The sequence below is a fragment of the Eleutherodactylus coqui genome, chromosome 1 (assembly GCF_035609145.1).
Source record: "Eleutherodactylus coqui strain aEleCoq1 chromosome 1, aEleCoq1.hap1, whole genome shotgun sequence".
Classification (NCBI taxonomy): Eukaryota; Metazoa; Chordata; class Amphibia; order Anura; family Eleutherodactylidae; genus Eleutherodactylus; species Eleutherodactylus coqui.
Genome location: NC_089837.1, coordinates 268,041,960 through 268,062,649, shown reverse-complemented (window position 1 = coordinate 268,062,649; position 20,690 = coordinate 268,041,960). Strand labels below are relative to the sequence as shown.

The following is a 20,690-nucleotide window of genomic DNA, read 5'->3' as shown; positions in this document are numbered from 1 at the left end:
TTTGATACCGAGGCAGCTGGATCTAAAATAAGATTGAAGTCCCCCCAAAATATTATTGGGGCAGATTTGAGCAAGACCATCTGGAATTTAACATCAGCGGGGGGCGGCAAATAAATATTGAATATCGTGAGGAGCCGGCCATGAAAGGTGCCCTGAAGGATCAGAAACCGACCCCCAGAATCAATACGGATTTGTCGGAATATAAATTGGGCTGACTAAGCCATCAGGACACTGACTCCTCTGGCATAGTTGGAATAAATAGCGTGATACCCAGAGCCTATATTGGCCCTCTTAAGAACTAGTATCTTTGAGCCCTACAAATGCGTCTCCTGGAATAATATGATGTGGGGAGAATGAACCTTTAGAAAGTTGAAAGCCAAGGCTGTTGAATTTAGAATTCAAGCCCCTAACATTCCAGGAGATCAACTTGAGATGCATACTAGCCATTGCTATAGAATTGGGCATTGCGCAGAACACCCGCATAACACCGAAAGAAGAGTCGTGCCAAAGAAAAGTGCAATAGAGCAGAATAATTATCTTAGACATATAAACCATAACAAAAAACCCTTCCCACCCTACCCATCTTCCGAAAATTAGGACAGGTTTGGATCCCATAATACGCAACTTTGTGAATGGCGTTAAGCCTGCCCCAGAAAACCAACAGAGAAACCTGAGACAGAAAGAGCAAATATAGTCATATGATCACCCTGCGAAAGAGTATGAGACACAATCGTGTAAGTATGGGCTGTATTACCACAGCTCGCATAGACTCGGCTATAATATGGGCTACTGATATATAGGCTGGTTCCCCTATGGGGAGCCCCCTTAGGCCATTGGCCGCGTATGGTCCAGTTTTGATGCTCATGTGCCACTGTAAGTGCATGGGCATTATAACCGATCTGCAGCTACTTAGCAAACTGCGATGTACTGTGTGTTTTCACAGCCTTCTATCATAACCAGTATTAACATTTTCAGCAAGTTGTACTATAGTAGCTATTCTGTGGGATCAGATCATACAGACTTGCATTTGCTGCACATGCATATCAATGAGCCTTGGCCATTCATGACCGTGTTATCAGTTATCCTTCTGTGTAGCACTTTTGGTAGATATTAGCTTCTGCATACTGGGAACTCCCCATATAACCTTCCATTTTCAAGATGCTTTTGTCCAGTAACTAAATTAATTTTCACTCACAGAATGATATACCATATTGCCCTCTGACAGGTATCATTATAACAAGATACACACTGCTATTCACTTCACCTGTCAGTGGTTTAAAACCCTAGTGATTGCCAATACAACTTTTAATGGCAGTCAGTATGGGGCTTTAAACTTGCCAACATGATTTTTTACAGCACAGCAGATGTAGCCCAACAGGAGTTCTTCATCAAATCTTTTTCCCATAATCTGAGATAGGGAGAGAGAGTGAAGGGAAAGGGAATAACTAGTTGTGTCACATTGTGCTTCAGGGAACTATAGTTCTATGACTTTCTTGGAACACACTGCTACAGGTGTGGTTGATTTTTTTGGCTGATGGTTTGGTCTCATGCACATAAATACCAGCCCCTAAAGGGTGCTAATCATTTTGCCATTTATCCATTTCCCTTTCAGAACTCTGATGCTTAGGGTGCGTTCACACGAGCGCATAAACGGCGCGTTTTTGCGACCAAACGTATATACGTGACCATCTGAGGCAATGGTTTCGAATGTATTCGTTCACATGGGCGATTTTACGGCGCGGAAAAACAGACATACGTGACCGAAATACGTGCCGGCGAATATTCGATGGCCGAAAAGACCGTTTGAAAAGTAGAAACAAACGAAAATACGCTTTCTAGCTCTGGTCGTGATCGGCGAAAAACGTTCTTTCCGGCGATTATACGCTGCGCTTGTGCGAACGTAAATACGCCTACGCTCGTGTGAACGCACCCTTAGAGTCATACATGTTCTGTTTCAGTGTAAGTGCACCCACGGCCACATTTCAAATCTTTTTCAGTTACTGCCTTGGAACAGATTTCGTCTAAAAATCTGGAGAGATTTAAGACTTTAAGAAGACGTGAGATGTTCTGGATCTTAAAACTAAACATTTTGTCACCTATGGGCCTGAACATAGCCCTCGAGAACACGAAGATTCTCCATTCATTTTTTATGTTTGTGTACACATTTAGCAGTTTACTAAATAGGGCTAATAACAACTCCAGTTTATTAAACAGTCATTGCGTTTCCCAACTGTTTTTTATCAAAATAAAAAAAATCACCGTTTTTAAAATTTGAAAAGGTGCGCATTTTACATAAAAGGTATGCACCATCCTACCAGCCATTTTTGGACTTTTTCGTTTCATATACTTCTAGAGGCAGCATAAGTAAGCACCCTCCTTCACTTTCTGTTACTAGAGAGGGGCATCACTTGCCGAAAAGCAGTGTACAGCAAATTAGAAGGAAAGTGAGATGTCTAGTAGCCGGAAATTTAGAGTAATTCTTAGTCCATAAACTAAAATTCAAATAATTAATTTGCACTTTTACCAGTTATCACATTGGCTGTGACCTCATTTACACTGAGAGATGATCGCTCAAACGACAGCTTGAGTGACAGTTTTGAGCGATCATCTTTGCATAGTCTATAGTAGCTAAGTAGCTACTAAAAAGCTATGCAGGCGGAGCGGGACACCACCGCTATCGCTCGGCGAACAATACAGCTGTTTTGCATAAGCAAACAGCTGCATTGTTCTCCCCGCTTACAGCTCATGTCCCGCTGTGAACTACCAGCGGGACGCGAGCTGAAAGAATATTATCAGCGCTGCCGACTGTGATAACAGCCTGCACCACTGACAAGAGTTCATCACTCAATTCTAGAAAACTAGAGTTGAGTGAGGAACGAATCATGCACGAAAACTGCACACTGTCTTGCATTTAGACGCAACGGTTATCGCTCAAAAGACGACTTTGAGCGAATTTTGAGTGAGAATCGTGATGTCCAAATGGGCCTTAACATGCAGAAAGCACGAATTATTTGAAAAGTTATGAGCATTTAAGCATCTCTATGTAAATAAACATCCAAATCTAAATAATTTACCTGGTTAACCTATTTTTCTGCTTCTTTCTTTATGCAAACAACATAAAACAGAGAGGTAAGCAAATATATTTTTAATAGATGTGTTTACTTGTTAGTATTTTTAGTTTTCACATTGCTTCAAAGAATGAAATAGAAGGAAAAAACCTTTTTGTATAGATATATACTTGCAAGAAAAAGTCAATGAACGCTTTGAAATTACCTGGATTTCTGCATTACTAACCAATAACGTGATCAGACTGTAATCTAAATTCTAATTATAGACAAAGACAATCTAACTAAACTAAGAATACACAATCAGTTGTATCATTTATATCTTTGATTGAGCATATTGAATAAACACTCATAGTGCGGAATTTAGTGATCAATTAATTTTATAACTTACAACGTTTGGCCTCTTTCACATGACCGTATGCGTTTTACACTTAGCCGATCACGGCTAAAAAAAAAAAAAATTGTATAAATGAAGAATAGCTGTGATCAAGTCCCGAGCTTTAGCCACGTTTTCTCATCCATGCACATGGGCGGCTGCAGTGTATCGGTGAAAAAATACACTGCAGTATGATAAACCCTTAATCGGCCGAAATCCTCGGAATGACTATTAATGCTTAAATATAGCCAGCTGTCTTTGTTTTCCAGTGTTGGACATAGCTAAACTCCCTTTTTTTGAGCTCCTGTAGAAGCCTATGGGAGTCTCCAGTGTATCTTGGCAAAAGATAGGTCAAAATTTGTTTTTTCACGCGCCATATAAAATATGACACTGATTTCGGTTGGCGATGCCTTAATATTCCCAGCTCAGTTTTTTAATGCGGCTGAAAATCACTCATCTGAATGTATATATTGGAATCCAATGCTTCAGATGGTCGTGTGAATAAGGCCTTAAGAAGGACTTTGGATCATTCCTCACTGCAAATGGGTTTCAATTCATCAATATTTCTAGGAAACATAGCTTGAATAGCCCTCTTTCAGATCATGCGGCAACATCTTGGTAGGATTAGGCCCACTTCTGAGCCTGTAACTGAGTAAACTCGGACAGAACTTGAACCAATTAAAAGCAGTGAGGCAATTTTTGTCATGGACTGATGGTCTGTGTAAAAAAATTGCAGCATGTCCTACTTTTGACTGTTTCATAGATCACTCAAAATGAGGCCAGCAGGGAGGCGGGTGGCTGGGGGAGCATTCTTCCCCGCACGCCTCTATTCACTGCAAGCAGCAGTCGTTCAGTACTTCCCATCCCAAATCTGTTTTGACCGGGGATTCTACTTTCCCCTGGAGCAGGCAAATGCAATCCCAAGAGCAAGAGTGAACTGAGCCTATGTTGGATCTCAAACCTGGGACTTCCTGCACTCCAGGTGACATCTCTCCCCAGTGAGCTAACCAGCTCATGCCTCTACCTGTGTTATGTAAGCAGATGTGGATCCACTGTGTTGCCCAACTAGTAGATTGATCAGGCTGGCAGGGCTGACAACTGACTCTGGAACCCTGGATGCTCACAGCTGAAGACGTGACTTGGAATGCGAAAGTTACCAGGGAATCTAGCCCTATGCTGGTAGCAGGTGGTGGAAAGTCCCTGCCCATAAACAGCAAAGAATTCGCCCTGACAAGGGCAGCCCTGCACAGGAATCTGGGTGCTGTTTAACCCTGTCAGGACTAGTAACCAGGAAGCCAGGAACTAGATAGCACCAAGCCATCCAAAGAATGAAGGAGTGAGCAGGCAAGTTCAGGTATAATCTGGAAGTACCTATCAAACAGAAGATTAAGCACCAACTGGAAACACAGGAACAGCAGGAGCGACTCCAACACGTGTCTTCATGTGAGGACTCATACAATAACACTGCAGCACAGGCTGTCAGATCTGAGATATCTATATAGTGGTGAAGAGATGACAAACAATCTGCAGCTGGGTGGGAGAGGCAGAACCAATTTAACCATGGATGTGCTGGAAAAAGGCAATCACAAATTCAGAGAGCGACGCCCATGTCTGCCATACCTAACAACCTACTCCCTTAAACGAAAATTGCTCTTTTGTATACCGACCACCGGCTTGTTCCTGACTATGTCGCTGCTGAACCCTCTGTACTGCATTGCCCTCTCTGTGTACCGAGCCCTGGCCTGTCTGACCACATTGCCCTCTTTTTCACCCGAGACTCCAATCCAGTGCCAGACTGTGACAGCCTAAATAGTAAGGTATCACACACATATGATGCTGGGGGGGCATATGATTTTGTGGTGTGATGGCAGTCCTGGATTCCATGGAAATACATTACAACACAAAACAGGCAGCAAAGAAAATGCAGAATGGATTTCAACAACGGTCTCTGGGCCCATTAAGACCTCACTGAGACTGGAATGACAATCTCTGAGAACAGAATCTGTGCTAGGGAATTGCAATGACAGGTGCCACACCAGAATAACACCTCTATGTAACAGAATCTGTTCTCTGGCAGAAGAATGACAGGTCCAACTTTGCACATCCCAGTCCCACATAGAGATGAGTGAACTTTGAGACATTCAGCTCAGCAGATTCACCGTACTTCCGCATAATTTTTGGTTCAGACCCAAATAGTTCTATCAGCGGTAAAGCTGGTACTATTGACAGGGGTCTGAACTGCCACCAGATAGTGTAGGGAAGCCCGTTGATGCCTTTGTGATGGCCCCCGTCCAGGGGCAGCAATAACAAATCAGTAGTGACTTCTCTCCACTGTCACTGACTAGTACTGCCCGCCCAGCAGCATTACTACCTCACTACCCCCTTCTCCAAGTGCAGTGTGTGCAGGAGACGAGGAATGAGGTGGTGCCTGTGCTGAGAAAGCAGTGCTAGTGTGACACTATCACTGCCCTCACAGCATCATCACTGTATCAACCTTCCCCTTCCAGGACAGATTGTACTTAAAGAGGGAGGGAGTGAGGTGGTGACACTATTGTGAGGGCAATACTAGTCAGTGGCAGTGGAAAGAAGTCACTGCTGCCACTTGATGATGTGGGGGCCAAAATGGAGACATGGGTTCAGCAGTATTGAACCACCCAAAGTTTGGGTTTGCAGAAAACAGAACCTTGGGTAAAGTCTGACCCAAATTCAGGTTCTACGGGTTCACTTATACATATTTCCATAGTACATATTCTGTTCTCAGAGGCTTTTATTCTGATTTGGGACCTGTCATTGCAGTGCCAGACTAGATAGTGTTCCCAGGGGTTGTCATTTCACTTTGGGAGTTGTCATAAAGTTAAGGAGATTGGCTAATCTGCAGTAAAGAATTGTATTTAATCATATGTACAATGATTGTTTAATAAACTTGAGTTGTTGCTATTAGCCCTATTTAAAAACCTTATTTTGTCCATGTGGGCAACTTTCCATGCAGGCAATTTTTCTGTGGACATTCATGGCTGTGAGCTTTTTTTCTGTGGGCATTTCCTTTGGGCATTTTTCTGGTTCTGCATATTATGTTACTATCTCATTATTGAAAATCTATACGGGCTTCAAATAGAGTGAAATAAAGAAAAACTGAATACTCGCCTCTTCCAGTTTCTCCGCATTCAATGCTGCAGCTTGGCACTCGGTAGAAGTGATGGGTGGTTGCCTGCTGTTCATTGTGGACATAATCACTCAGCTAATCACATGCTTCAGTAGTCATGAGTGCTGAAACCATTGATTTTCTAAACAGTCACGTGCACAATGAACAGCGTGTGACCACCCGCCACTCCTTCCAGACTCCAAGCAGCGGCTGCAGCACAAGTTGGGGGGTCAATGGAATAGGTGATTATTCATTTTTTCACAATATTTTAAGCCCATAGAAGTTTTTTTCAATGTTCCAGAAAACCCCTATAATGTACCTAACACCTAATTCTTGTGGCCTTTTCCACCTTCATGTGTCTCTTTAACATGTTTTCTGAGCTTTTCTGAAACTGTTTGCATCAAGGAATGGTTCACACTAACACATCTCTCAGCAGAAAACCAGATGTGTCAGTAACCAGGCACTGTGCCTTAATTTAATGCGTGAAACACCTGTGAAATCTACAGTCTCATCTCTGTAACTGGAACTCAAGTTTTCCAAATAACTTTCGGAAATGTTATTAACATGGATGTTCATTTATTTTGTTTTTCACCCCGCACTGTGGATGTTTTCATCAATGTGCTCAAATAAAGACATGAACAGTACACTTACATGTAAATTTGTAGGTATGTGTCTGTGTGTGTGCTTGTACGTATGTGTGTGTATATATATAAATATATATGTGTGTGTGTGTGTAAAGAACTATAGGGTGTCCCCAAAAAATGTATATACACGTTGAGTGACTATTATAAAGTCAGTGTTTACTAACATATGCAAAAATGAATAATTATTTTTGTCTAATTGTTTTTGTATTTTTCTCAAAGCTTGTTTTTAAATTGATGACCGTTCAGGCACTGCCGATTAATATGAGGCAATGGAATGCGAAGTATGGTTTTAACATACATACAAATAGCACCACTATACCATACACAAAACTAGTAAGGGCGGATTCAGAAACACTGATTTCAAAAGGATTTCAGTGGTTTTGTTTTCACTAGCTCTCTAAACTTATCTTTAATTCGAGTGATAGTAAGTTGGCTAGGTAGGTTTTTTTGTTTTTTTTTGTTTTAAACTTGTCCGAAACTCTCTTTGCACTTCAACTTCCAGCAGCACTTTAGTATAAATTTCCTTTATTCTATTGCTTCATCAATTATTTCTAAACTGTTAAGCCTGAAAAGAAGTGAAAATTTAGTGGGGGAGATAAATCAAAACTGGTGCAAAGGAAAACTGGTTTAGTTACCCATAGCAGCCAATAAGGTCTATGCTTTCATTTTGCAGAGGTGGAATCTAATTGGTTGCTAAGTTGCTTTTCCTTTGTACCAGTTGTGAATTATTCCCTCCAGTGAGCTAGTGAGTTGTAAGCTGTTAAAGTGTCTGCACTAGAGATGAGCGAGCACCAAAATGCTCGGGTGCTCGTTACTCGGGACGAACTTTTCGCGATGCTCGAGGGTTCGTTTCGAGTAACGAACCCCATTGAAGTCAATGGGCGACCCGAGCATTTTTGTATTTCGCCGATGCTCGCTAAGGTTTCCTTGTGTGAAAATCTGGGCAATTCAAGAAAGTGATGGGAACGACACAGCAACGGATAGGGCAGGCAAGGGGCTACATGTTGGGCTGCATCTCAAGTTCACAGGTCCCACTATTAAGCCACAATAGCGGCAAGAGTGCCCCCCCCCCCTCCCAAAAACTTTTACTTCTGAAAAGCCCTCATTAGCATGGCATACCTTTGCTAAGCACCACACTACCTCCAACAAAGCACAATCACTGCCTGCATGACACTCCACTGCCACTTCTCCTGGGTTACATGCTGCCCAACCGCCCCCCCTCCCCCCCACAGCGCACACCAAAGTGTCCCTGCGCAGCCTTCAGCTGCCCTCATGCCACACCACCCTCATGTCTATTTAGAAGTGCGTCTGCCATGAGGAGGAACCGCAGGCACACACCGCAGAGGTTGGCATGGCTAGGCAGCGACCCTCTTTAAAAGGGGCGGGGCGATAGCCCACAATGCTGTACAGAAGCAATGAGAAATAGAATCCTGTGCCACCGCCATCAGGAGCTGCACACGTGGGCCTAGCAATGGGGAACCTATGTGCCACACACTATTCATTCTGTCAAGGTGTCTCTGCATGCCCCAGTCAGACCGGGCTTTTTAATTCATAGACACAGGCAGGTACAACTCCCTATTGTGAAGTCCCTGTGGACCGACAGCATGGGTGGGTGCCAGGAAGCCACCGGCGGTACATAGAAATATCCCATTGCATTGCCCAACACAGCTGAGGTAGTAATGTCGTGCTTAATGCAGGTGGGCTTCGGCCCACACTGCATGCCCCAGTCAGACTGGGGTTCTTTACAAGTGGACACATGTAGGTTAAACTCCGTGTGCACCTACAGCATGGGTGGCTCCCTGGAACCCACCGGCGATACACAAAAATATCCCATTGCATTGCCCAACACAGCTGAGGTAGTAATGTCGTGCTTAATGCAGGTGGGCTTCGGCCCACACTGCATGCCCCAGTCAGACTGGGGTTCTTTACAAGTGGAAACAGATGCATTTATAATTCCCTGTGGACCCACAGCATGGGTGGGTGCCAGGAAGCCACCGGCGGTACATAGAAATATGCCATTGCATTGCCCAACACAGCTGAGGTAGTAATGTCGTGCTTAATGCAGGTGGGCTTCGGCCCACACTGCATGCCCCAGTCAGACTGGGGTTCTTTACAAGTGGAAACAGATGCATTTATAATTCCCTGTGGACCCACAGCATGGGTGGGTGCCAGGAAGCCACCGGCGGTACATAGAAATATCCCATTGCATTGCCCAACACAGCTGAGGTAGTAATGTCGTGCTTAATGCAGGTGGGCTTCGGCCCACACTGCATGCCCCAGTCAGACTGGGGTTCTTTACAAGTGGAAACAGATGCATTTATAATTCCCTGTGGACCCACAGCATGGGTGGGTGCCAGGAAGCCACCGGCGGTACATAGAAATATCCCATTGCATTGCCCAACACAGCTGAGGTAGTAATGTCGTGCTTAATGCAGGTGGGCTTCGGCCCACACTGCATGCCCCAGTCAGACTGGGGTTCTTTACAAGTGGAAACAGATGCATTTATAATTCCCTGTGGACCCACAGCATGGGTGGGTGCCAGGAAGCCACCGGCGGTACATAGAAATATCCCATTGCATTGCCCAACACAGCTGAGGTAGTAATGTCGTGCTTAATGCAGGTGGGCTTCGGCCCACACTGCATGCCCCAGTCAGACTGGGGTTCTTTACAAGTGGAAACAGATGCATTTATAATTCCCTGTGGACCCACAGCATGGGTGGGTGCCAGGAAGCCACCGGCGGTACATAGAAATATCCCATTGCATTGCCCAACACAGCTGAGGTAGTAATGTCGTGCTTAATGCAGGTGGGCTTCGGCCCACACTGCATGCCCCAGTCAGACTGGGGTTCTTTACAAGTGGAAACAGATGCATTTATAATTCCCTGTGGACCCACAGCATGGGTGGGTGCCAGGAAGCCACCGGCGGTACATAGAAATATCCCATTGCATTGCCCAACACAGCTGAGGTAGTAATGTCGTGCTTAATGCAGGTGGGCTTCGGCCCACACTGCATGCCCCAGTCAGACTGGGGTTCTTTACAAGTGGAAACAGATGCATTTATAATTCCCTGTGGACCCACAGCATGGGTGGGTGCCAGGAAGCCACCGGCGGTACATAGAAATATCCCATTGCATTGCCCAACACAGCTGAGGTAGTAATGTCGTGCTTAATGCAGGTGGGCTTCGGCCCACACTGCATGCCCCAGTCAGACTGGGGTTCTTTACAAGTGGAAACAGATGCATTTATAATTCCCTGTGGACCCACAGCATGGGTGGGTGCCAGGAAGCCACCGGCGGTACATAGAAATATCCCATTGCATTGCCCAACACAGCTGAGGTAGTAATGTCGTGCTTAATGCAGGTGGGCTTCGGCCCACACTGCATGCCCCAGTCAGACTGGGGTTCTTTACAAGTGGAAACAGATGCATTTATAATTCCCTGTGGACCCACAGCATGGGTGGGTGCCAGGAAGCCACCGGCGGTACATAGAAATATCCCATTGCATTGCCCAACACAGCTGAGGTAGTAATGTCGTGCTTAATGCAGGTGGGCTTCGGCCCACACTGCATGCCCCAGTCAGACTGGGGTTCTTTACAAGTGGAAACAGATGCATTTATAATTCCCTGTGGACCCACAGCATGGGTGGGTGCCAGGAAGCCACCGGCGGTACATAGAAATATCCCATTGCATTGCCCAACACAGCTGAGGTAGTAATGTCGTGCTTAATGCAGGTGGGCTTCGGCCCACACTGCATGCCCCAGTCAGACTGGGGTTCTTTACAAGTGGAAACAGATGCATTTATAATTCCCTGTGGACCCACAGCATGGGTGGCTCCCTGGAACCCACCGGCGGTACATAAAAATATCCCATTGCATTGCCCAACACAGCGGATGTAACGTCAGCTGTAATGCAGGTGGGCTAAAAATTCATTTGATTACACTGTAGGCGAGGGCCCACAAAAATTGCTGTATCAACAGTACTAATGTACATCCAAAAAATTGGCCATGGCCAACCAAGAGGGCAGGTGAAACCCATTAATCGCTTTGGTTAATGTGGCTTAAGTGGTAACTAGGCCTGGAGGCAGCCCAGTTTAACTAAAAATTGGTTCAAGTTAAAGTTTCAACGCTTTTAAGAGCATTGAAACATATAAAAATTGTTTCGAAAAATTAGATGAGTGAGCTTTGTGGCCCTAAGAAAAATTGCCCGTTCAGCGTGATTACGTGAGGTTTCAGGAGGAGGAGCAGGAGGAGGAGGAGGAATATTAGACACAGATTGATGAAGCAGAAATGTCCCCGTTTTGGATGGTGAGAGAGAACGTAGCTTCCATCCGCGGGTGCAGCCTACGTATTGCTTACGTATCGCTGCTGTCCGCTGGTGGAGAAGAGAAGTCTGGAGAAATCCAGGCTTTGTTCATCTTGATGAGTGTTAGCCTGTCGGCACTGTCGGTTGACAAGTGGGTACGCTTATCTGTGATGATTCCCCCAGCCGCACTAAACACCCTTTCCGACAAGACGCTAGCCGCAGGACAAGCAAGCACCTCCAGGGCATACAGCGCTAGTTCAGGCCACGTGTCCAGCTTCGACACCCAGTAGTTGTAGGGGGCAGAGGCGTCACGGAGGACGGTCGTGCGATCGGCTACGTACTCCCTCACCATCCTTTTACAGTGCTCCCGCCGACTCAGCCTTGACTGGGGAGCGGTGACACAGTCTTGCTGGGGAGCAATAAAGCTGTCCAGGCCCTTAAAGACTGTTGCACTGCCTGGGCTGTACATGCTGCTCGATCTCCGCACCTCCCCTGCTACCTGGCCCTCGGAACTGCGCCTTCTGCCACTACCGCTGTCGGATGGGAATTTTACCATCAGCTTGTCCGCCAGGGTCATGTGGTATAGCAACACTCTCGAACCCCTTTCCTCTTCGGGAATGAGAGTGGGAAGGTTCTCCTTATAGCGTGGGTCGAGCAGTGTGTACACCCAGTAATCCGTAGTGGCCAGAATGCGTGTAATGCGAGGGTCACGAGAAAGGCATCCTAACATGAAGTCAGCCATGTGTGCCAGGGTACCTGTACGCAACACATGGCTGTCCGCACTAGGAAGATCACTTTCAGGATCCTCCTCCTCCTCCTCAGGCCATACACGCTGAAATGATGACAGGCAAGCAGCATGGGTACCGTCAGCAGTGGGCCAAGCTGTCTCTTCCCCCTCCTCCTCATCCTCCTCATGCTCCTCCTCCTCCTCCTGAACGCGCTGAGATATAGACAGGAGGGTGCTCTGACTATCCAGCGACATACTGTCTTCCCCCGGCTCTGTTTCCGAGCGCAAAGCGGCTGCCTTTATGGTTTGCAGGGAACTTCTCAAGATGCATAGCAGAGGAATGGTGACGCTAATGATTGCAGCATCGCCGCTCACCACCTGGGTAGACTGCTCAAAGTTTCGAAGGACCTGGCAGATGTCTGCCAACCAGGCCCACTCTTCTGAAAAGAATTGAGGAGGCTGACTCCCACTGCGCCGCCCATGTTGGAGTTGGTATTCCACTATAGCTCTACGCTGCTCATAGAGCCTAGCCAACATGTGGAGCGTAGAGTTCCACCGTGTGGGCACGTCGCACAGCAGTCGGTGCACTGGCAGATTAAACCGATGTTGTAGGGTGCGCAGGGTGGCAGCGTCCGTGTGGGACTTGCGGAAATGTGCGCAGAGCCGGCGCACCTTTACGAGCAGGTCTGACAAGCGTGGGTAGCTTTTCAGAAAGCGCTGAACCACCAAATTAAAGACGTGGGCCAGGCATGGCACGTGCGTGAGGCTGCCGAGCTGCAGAGCCGCCACCAGGTTATGGCCGTTGTCACACACGACCATGCCCGGTTGGAGGCTCAGCGGCGCAAGCCAACGGCCGGTCTGCTCTGTCAGACCCTGCAGCAGTTCGTGGGCCGTGTGCCTCCTATCTCCTAAGCTGAGTAGTTTCAGCACGGCCTGCTGACGCTTGCCCACCGCTGTGCTGCCACGCCGCGCGACACCGACTGCTGGCGACGTCCTGCTGCTGCTGACACATCTAGATTGCGAGACAGAGGTTGAGGAGGAGGAGGAGGAGGAGGGTGCTTTAGTGGAAGAAGCATACACCGCCGAACATACCACCACCGAGCTGGGGCCCGCAATTCTGGGGGTGGGTAGGACGTGAGCGGTCCCAGGCTCTTACTCTGTCCCAGCCTCCACTAAATTCACCCAATGTGCCGTCAGGGAGATGTAGTCGCCCTGCCCGCCTGTGCTTGTCCACGTGTCCGTAGTTAAGTGGACCTTGCCACTAACCGCATTGGTGAGGGCGCGTACAATGTTGCGGGAGACGTGGTCGTGCAGGGCTGGGACGGCACATCGGGAAAAGTAGTGGCGACTGGGAACTGAGTAGCGCGGGGCCGCCGCCGCCATCATAGCTTTGAAAGCCTCCGTTTCCACAACCCTATACGGCAGCATCTCAAGGCTGATAAATTTGGCTATGTGGACGGTTAACGATTGAGCGTGCGGTTGCGTGGCGGCGTACTTGCGCTTGCGCTCAAACACTTGCGCTAGCGACGGCTGGACTGTGCGGTGCGAGACATTGCTGGATGGGGCCGAGGACAGCGGAGGTGAGGGTGTGGGTGCAGGCCATGAGACGGTAGTGCCTGTGTCCTGAGTGGGGGGTTGGATCTCAGTGGCTGGTTGGGGCACAGGGGGAGAGGCAGCGGTGCAAACCGGAGGCGGTGAACGGCCTTCGTCCCACCTTGTGGGGTGCTTGGCCATCATATGTCTGCGCATGCTGGTGGTGGTGAGGCTGTTGGTGGTGGCTCCCCGGCTGATCTTGGCGCGACAAAGGTTGCACACCACTGTTCGTCGGTCGTCAGGCGTCTCGGTGAAAAACTGCCAGACCTTAGAGCACCTCGGCCTCTGCAGGGTGGCATGGCGCGAGGGTGCGCTTTGGGAAACAGTTGGTGGATTATTCGGTCTGGCCCTGCCTCTACCCCTGGCCACCGCACTGCCTCTTGCAACCTGCCCTGCTGCTGCCCGTGCCTCCCCCTCTGAAGACCTGTCCTGTGTAGGCGTTGCACACCAGGTGGGGTCAGTCACCTCATCGTCCTGCTGCTCTTCCTCCGAATCCTCTGTGCGCTCCTCCCTCGGACTTACTGCCCTTACTACTACCTCACTGCAAGACAACTGTGTCTCATCGTCATCGTCCTCCTCACCCACTGAAAGGTCTTGAGACAGTTGGCGGAAGTCCCCAGCCTCATCCCCCGGACCCCGGGAACTTTCCAATGGTTGGGCATCAGTGACGATAAACTCCTCTGGTGGGAGAGGAACCACTGCTGCCCAATCTGAGCAGGGGCCCGAGAACAGTTCCTGGGAGTCTTCCCGCTCCTGAGCATGTGTCATTGTAGTGGAGTGAGGAGGCTGGGAGGAAGGAGGAGCAGCAGACAGAAGATTCGGATTTGCAGCACTGGACGGCGCAGAACTCTGGGTGGATGATAGCTTGCTCGAAGCACTTTCTGCCATCCACGACAGGACCTGCTCACACTGCTCATTTTCTAATAAAGGTCTCCCGCGTGGACCCAGGTACCCTGGCACACATGGCTGACTTCATGTTAGGATGCCTTTCTCGTGACCCTCGCGTTACACGCATTCTGGCCACTACGGATTACTGGGTGTACACACTGCTCGACCCACGCTATAAGGAGAACCTTCCCACTCTCATTCTTGAAGAGGAAAGGGGTTCGAGAGTGTTGCTATACCACAGGACCCTGGCGGACAAGCTGATGGTAAAATTCCCATCCGACAGCGCTAGTGGCAGAAGGCGCAGTTCCGAGGGCCAGGTAGCAGGGGAGGTGCGGAGATCGAGCAGCATGTACAGCCCAGGCAGTGCAACAGTCTTTAAGGGCCTGGACAGCTTTATGGCTCCCCAGCAAGACTGTGTCACCGCTCCCCAGTCAAGGCTGAGTCGGCGGGAGCACTGTAAAAGGATGGTGAGGGAGTACGTAGCCGATCGCACGACCGTCCTCCGTGACGCCTCTGCCACCTACAACTACTGGGTGTCGAAGCTGGACACGTGGCCTGAACTAGCGCTGTATGCCCTGGAGGTGCTTGCTTGTCCTGCGGCTAGCGTCTTGTCGGAAAGTGGTGTTTAGTGCGGCTGGGGGAATCATCACAGATAAGCGTACCCGCCTGTCAACCGACAGTGCCGACAGGCTAACACTCATCAAGATGAACAAAGCCTGGATTTCCCCAGACTTCTCTTCTCCACCAGCGGACAGCAGCGATACCTAAGCAATACGTAGGCTGCACCCGCGGATGGAAGCATCGTTCTCTCTCACCATCCAAAACGGGGACATTTCTGCTTCATCAATCTGTGTATAATATTCCTCCTCCTCCTCCTGCTCCTCCTCCTGAAACCTCACGTAATCACGCTGAACGGGCAATTTTTCTTAGGGCCACAAGGCTCACTCATATAATTTTTCTAAAAATTTTTTATACGTTTCAATGCTCTTAAAAGCGTTGGAACTTTAACTTGAAACAATTTTTCGTTAAACTGGGCTGCCTCCAGGCCTAGTTACCACTTAAGCCACATTAACCAAAGCGATTAATGGGTTTCACCTGCCATCTTGGTTGGGCATGGCCAATTTTTACTGAGGTACATTAGTACTGTTGGTACACCAATTTTTTTGGGCCCTCACCTATAGTGTAATCATAGCAATTTCTATGTTCTTCGCCTGCACTCATGGTACAGAAAGGTGTGTGGGGTTGGCCTACACTTTAGCTACATAAATGTAACTTGGGCCTTGGCTATACTGCAGCTACTGAAATGGAACTAAGACTGCGCTCCCACTATACTGCTGCTTCGGAATTGTTCCTGGGGCCTGTGTAGGCTGCTACTATTACTTAAATGGAACTTAGACTATGCTCCTCCCATACTGCTGCTTCGGAATTGTTACTGGGGCCTGTCTTGAGTGCTACTATTACTGAAATGGATCTAATACTGTGCTCCCCCTATAATGCTGCTAGTGATATGTTAGTGGGGCCTGTCCTAATGCTACGGCTGAAATGTTACGAATTCTGGGCTCTGCCTATACCGCTGCTAATGGTATGTCTCTGGGGTGTGGAAACAGAGGCTTCCCAAAGACATGATGGCGGCGAGGCCATTTCCCACCAACGCGGTTACTGTTAAGGTGCATATAACCACGGACACGTGGAGAGGACACGTAGTGCCTCAAAAACATCCCCCTCCTCCTCCAACAATGAAAACATTCTTGGCAAATGCCTTTGCATTGGTTCGTCTGGTGGCAGTCCAAGAATTTCACCTTTACCGACACAACAAGAGAGACCCCCCACCATCCCCCCGCCACGGCCCACTTAATCCTGGCCACATTCCGAAAACCAACAAAATACAACCGTGCTACTAGGTCCGCAGTCACCACCACATTACCACCAACGCGGTTACTGTTAAGGTACATATTACCAGTCTGACTGGGGCATACAGACACCTTGACAGAATGAATAGTGTGTGGCACATAGGTTCCCCATTGCTATGCCCACGTGTGCAGCTCCTGATGGAGGTGGCACAGGATTGGATTTCTCATTGCTTCTGTACAGCATTGTGGGCTATCGCCCCACCACTTTTAAAGAGGGTCGCTGCCTAGCCGTGCCAACCCTCTGCAGTGTGTGCCTGCAGTTCCTCCTCATGGCAGACGCACTTATAAATAGACATGAGGGTGGTGTGGCATGAGGGCAGCTGAAGGCTGCGCAGGGACAGTTTGGTGTGCGCTGTGGACACTGTGTCGTGCAGGGGGGAGGGGGGTTGGGCAGCATGTAACCCAGGAGAAGTGGCAGCGGAGTGTCATGCAGGCAGTGATTGTGCTTTGTTGTAGCTAGTGTGGTGCTTAGCTAAGGTATGCCATGCTAATGAGGGCTTTTCAGAAGTAAAAGTTGTTGGGAGGGGGGGGGCCACTCTTGCCGCTATTGTGGCTTAATAGTGGGACCTGTGAACTTGAGATGCAGCCCAACATGTAGCCCCTCGCCTGCCCTATCCGTTTCTGTGTCGTTCCCATCACTTTCTTGAATTGCCTAGATTTTCACACATGAAAACCTTAGCGAGCATCGGCGAAATACAAAAATGCTTGGGTCGTCCATTGACTTCAATGGGGTTCGTTACTCGAAACGAACCCTCGAGCATCGCGATAAATTCGTCCCGAGTAACGAGCACCCGAACATTTTGGTGCTCGCTCATCTCTATTTATAATACATCTTTATGAAGGTTGGAGCTTTTACTAAGAAAAGGAGCCTTTGTCTGCAGCTATGCAAAAGACAACACTATTGTAAATATGTCATCATACTTGCCACTGTGCTTTCACACAGCAGGGCTGCAAAAATAGCCAGGCTCCTTATATGCCTATCATCAAATTCCTCATATAATGGTTGCCAGTATCCTTAAACAGCACCAGACACAGTATTCCCTATATTGTGAAATCCAGAAATGACCACGTAGTGTTAAACAGTCAGCTATGGATAATTCATCCTGTACAGAACCCCAACAAATCTCCCAACAAACACATTGCTTCTAGAAGCAGCAGTTGTTTATTTTCTCCTCCTTTTTTCTCTTGGTGCTTTACTCATCTATATGTATAGTAGTGTAGGCTACCTCTGCAGAAAAGTATATCTGTGTGTACTGATGACAGAACATTCTTGGAAGATAGTTCTGTTTGTAGTTTCGCCTGTCTCAGTCCCTTTGTTTATGCTTTGCTTTCAACTGTAATAAATAATTTGCAAAAATAGCTAATCATTTATTCGTTGTTTTTCTTTACAGAGAAAATCAAAGATTTCAGCTTCACGCAAACTCTTGTTAAAGGTAATTGTTATCTCAAATAAAGCCTATTATGATGATTTTTTTTACTTTAGCACCACATACAAAATGTTTAGTTTTTTGACAATCTAGAAATTTTATAACCTAGTTTTTAACCCCTTAGTGACCACCCGATAGACTTTTTACGTCCTGGCTTTGTGGGCTTTAACCCCGAGGGCCATAAAAATATGCTCGCTCTGGAGATTAAAGACACGCGGGCCGTGGACGTGACAGCTCCATGCTGTGAGCTACTGGAGGTAGCCGATAACCTGGAGGTGTCATGGGGGGCCGCAGGAAACCCCGCCCCCCCAGTCGTCTGGATACCGGCGATCGCATAAAACTGAATCAAAAGTAAATACAAGTTAACCATTCAGTTCCCCTCATGGATCAGATCCATGAGGGCAAGTACTCACCTCTGTTCTGCACGATATCTCACAAGGTTCTGGTCCTTCCCGGTCATGACGTCGGCTTCTACGCATGCGCGCCCGACATCATATGTCCGGCAAGTGCACAGAAGTGCCCGTGTCCTGGGAAATTTAGGATATATGTTTGCACATATTTAAGACATTGCAGTTGAAAATGTTAAAAAATTACAATTTTTAAAAAAATGTTCCCAACTTTGGCGCTTTTAATAAATACACACAAATTCTATCGGTCTATTTTTACCACCTAAATGAAGTACAATATGTGGCAAAAAACAATGTCAGAATCACTTGGAGATGCAAAACCTTTACAGAGCTATTCTATGTTAAAGTAACACATGTCAGACTTCCAAAATATGGCTTGGCCATTAAGGTGCAAACAGGCTTGGTCACTAAGGGTTTAAGCAAAACAAAAGTTGTCTTTTCTATATATAACAAATATGCGTTGAGTAAACAGAGGTTTGGAGGTTAAATTTAGCCACAATTTATTACTGAAAATACTTTATTAAGGCCGACTCCACTCGAGCATATTTGCATTGTGGAATCCAGAGCAGGCGTCCGCCTCCAGATTCTGCAGCAAATACCACCCATAACACGCTATTAAAAAAAGCTTTTTCCCGCACATGAGCATAAAGCAATTGTGTTTTTCCGCTTGCGGAGGAAAATTCACAGCATGTTCTATTTTTAAGTGGATTCCTCGCGGAGAGCTCCCATTGAAGTCAATGGAAGCTGTCCAACCCGCGGCCCTTCCGCAATAAATATTTCGGAAAGCTTGCGCATTCCACATCCTCGCCTAGTGACGACATGGAAAAATCTGTACTGCGCATGTCCAGCGACTTGCTGTGCGGCCCATCTGCAGTACAGAAAAGAAGAAGAAAATACAGGTACGCGCGGGATACGGACTGGGCACAGGGTTGTATTCCGATATGGGGCCCTGCATGCAGAATCCAATCCAGTCATGTGCAGCCGGCCTAACTATTATTGGCCATCAAAAACATATATACAATGTACTGTGACACAATGCAGACTATGAAGCAATACATAATAACTAATTACATTCATTGTACATAGCATGACAGTGCATCATAAACCAGCCATAACATAAAAAGCAACCTAATATTATGCAATTGCTCCTTATGCTACCAAAATGAAATAAAATATACTGTTACAAACCATATGGAGATACGCTTTAAGGTCCATTTACATGTGACGTTTATCGCTCAAAATTTCTTCAAACGAATGATGATAATCGTTCAATGTGAATGTGAAAATATCCCTCACTTGTCGTTCATAGGGTGTAAAGCTTAATTTTCTGTCAGGTAAAAAGACCTTGTTATCTTGCTGGCTTCTCATGTTGTGTAAACACTCCCTGCTTAGCGCTCCACATAGGAGGTAAAATGATGAGCAAGAGGCAGGCGAGAAGCTTGCGATCCAGCGGCAAGTCTTTCTGTGTAAACACATATGCACGAGAGATGACAACTTTAGCAGTGATGTCACCGCTCATGCAGTTGTTTAAACGACTGTCATCTTGTGTAAAACAGCGATTATGGACTCAGGGTGGCTTCACACTGGCAATGAAATCACAAAAATATGAGGCCAATGGCTTCAAATGGCTCCATGCACATGTGTGATGTTTTAACGCTTGCTATGCAACATTAAAACAAAATCGCGACATGTCCATTCTTCTTGCAATCTCGCCCTATTGTTTTCAATGGGTCCAGCAGCATCAGCACCAGCCCCATTGAAATCAATGGGAGATGCTCGCGATCTTCTGCAACTGCTGTGACAGCACTGGCAGGGGACTCCCCATGGCGAGCATTTTCGGGGGGGGGGGGGGGGCGAGCTTGCCCCGTTGGAAACAATGGAAGAAGATCACTATCTCCCGCCTTGGCTGTGACAGCCACAGCAGGAGATTCCTTCAGCCCTGCTGGGATGGGAGGCTGTTTCCCTGCGGAAATGCCTTGCATTCAGGGCTTCAGAAGGATTGCAAGAGCGATATCGGGGTGTCAATCACATCCCGATATCGCTCTCGCCAGTGTGCAGCAGCCCTCATGGTTCATTCACATAATGAACAAGACAGGACTCATTTACTTCTATGAGAAACTGTTCTACGACATGTGCAGAGAGGATAATAAGATAAGCTGTGACCATCACCTATTGCAAATGGTGGACACTTACACACATTTTCCTGCAAT

General features: G+C 47.3%; 1 protein-coding gene across 1 annotated transcript in view; it reads left to right on the top strand.

The window, feature by feature from the left end:
* The first annotated feature begins 18,041 nt into the window (after positions 1–18,041).
* TNNI1 (troponin I1, slow skeletal type) overlaps positions 18,042–20,690 on the top strand; it is a 134,671-nt gene continuing 132,022 nt past the window's right edge. The window contains exon 1 of the mRNA XM_066608655.1: positions 18,042–18,079. The gene's annotated coding sequence lies outside the window, so the exon portion shown is untranslated. The remainder of the gene's footprint in view (positions 18,080–20,690) is intronic.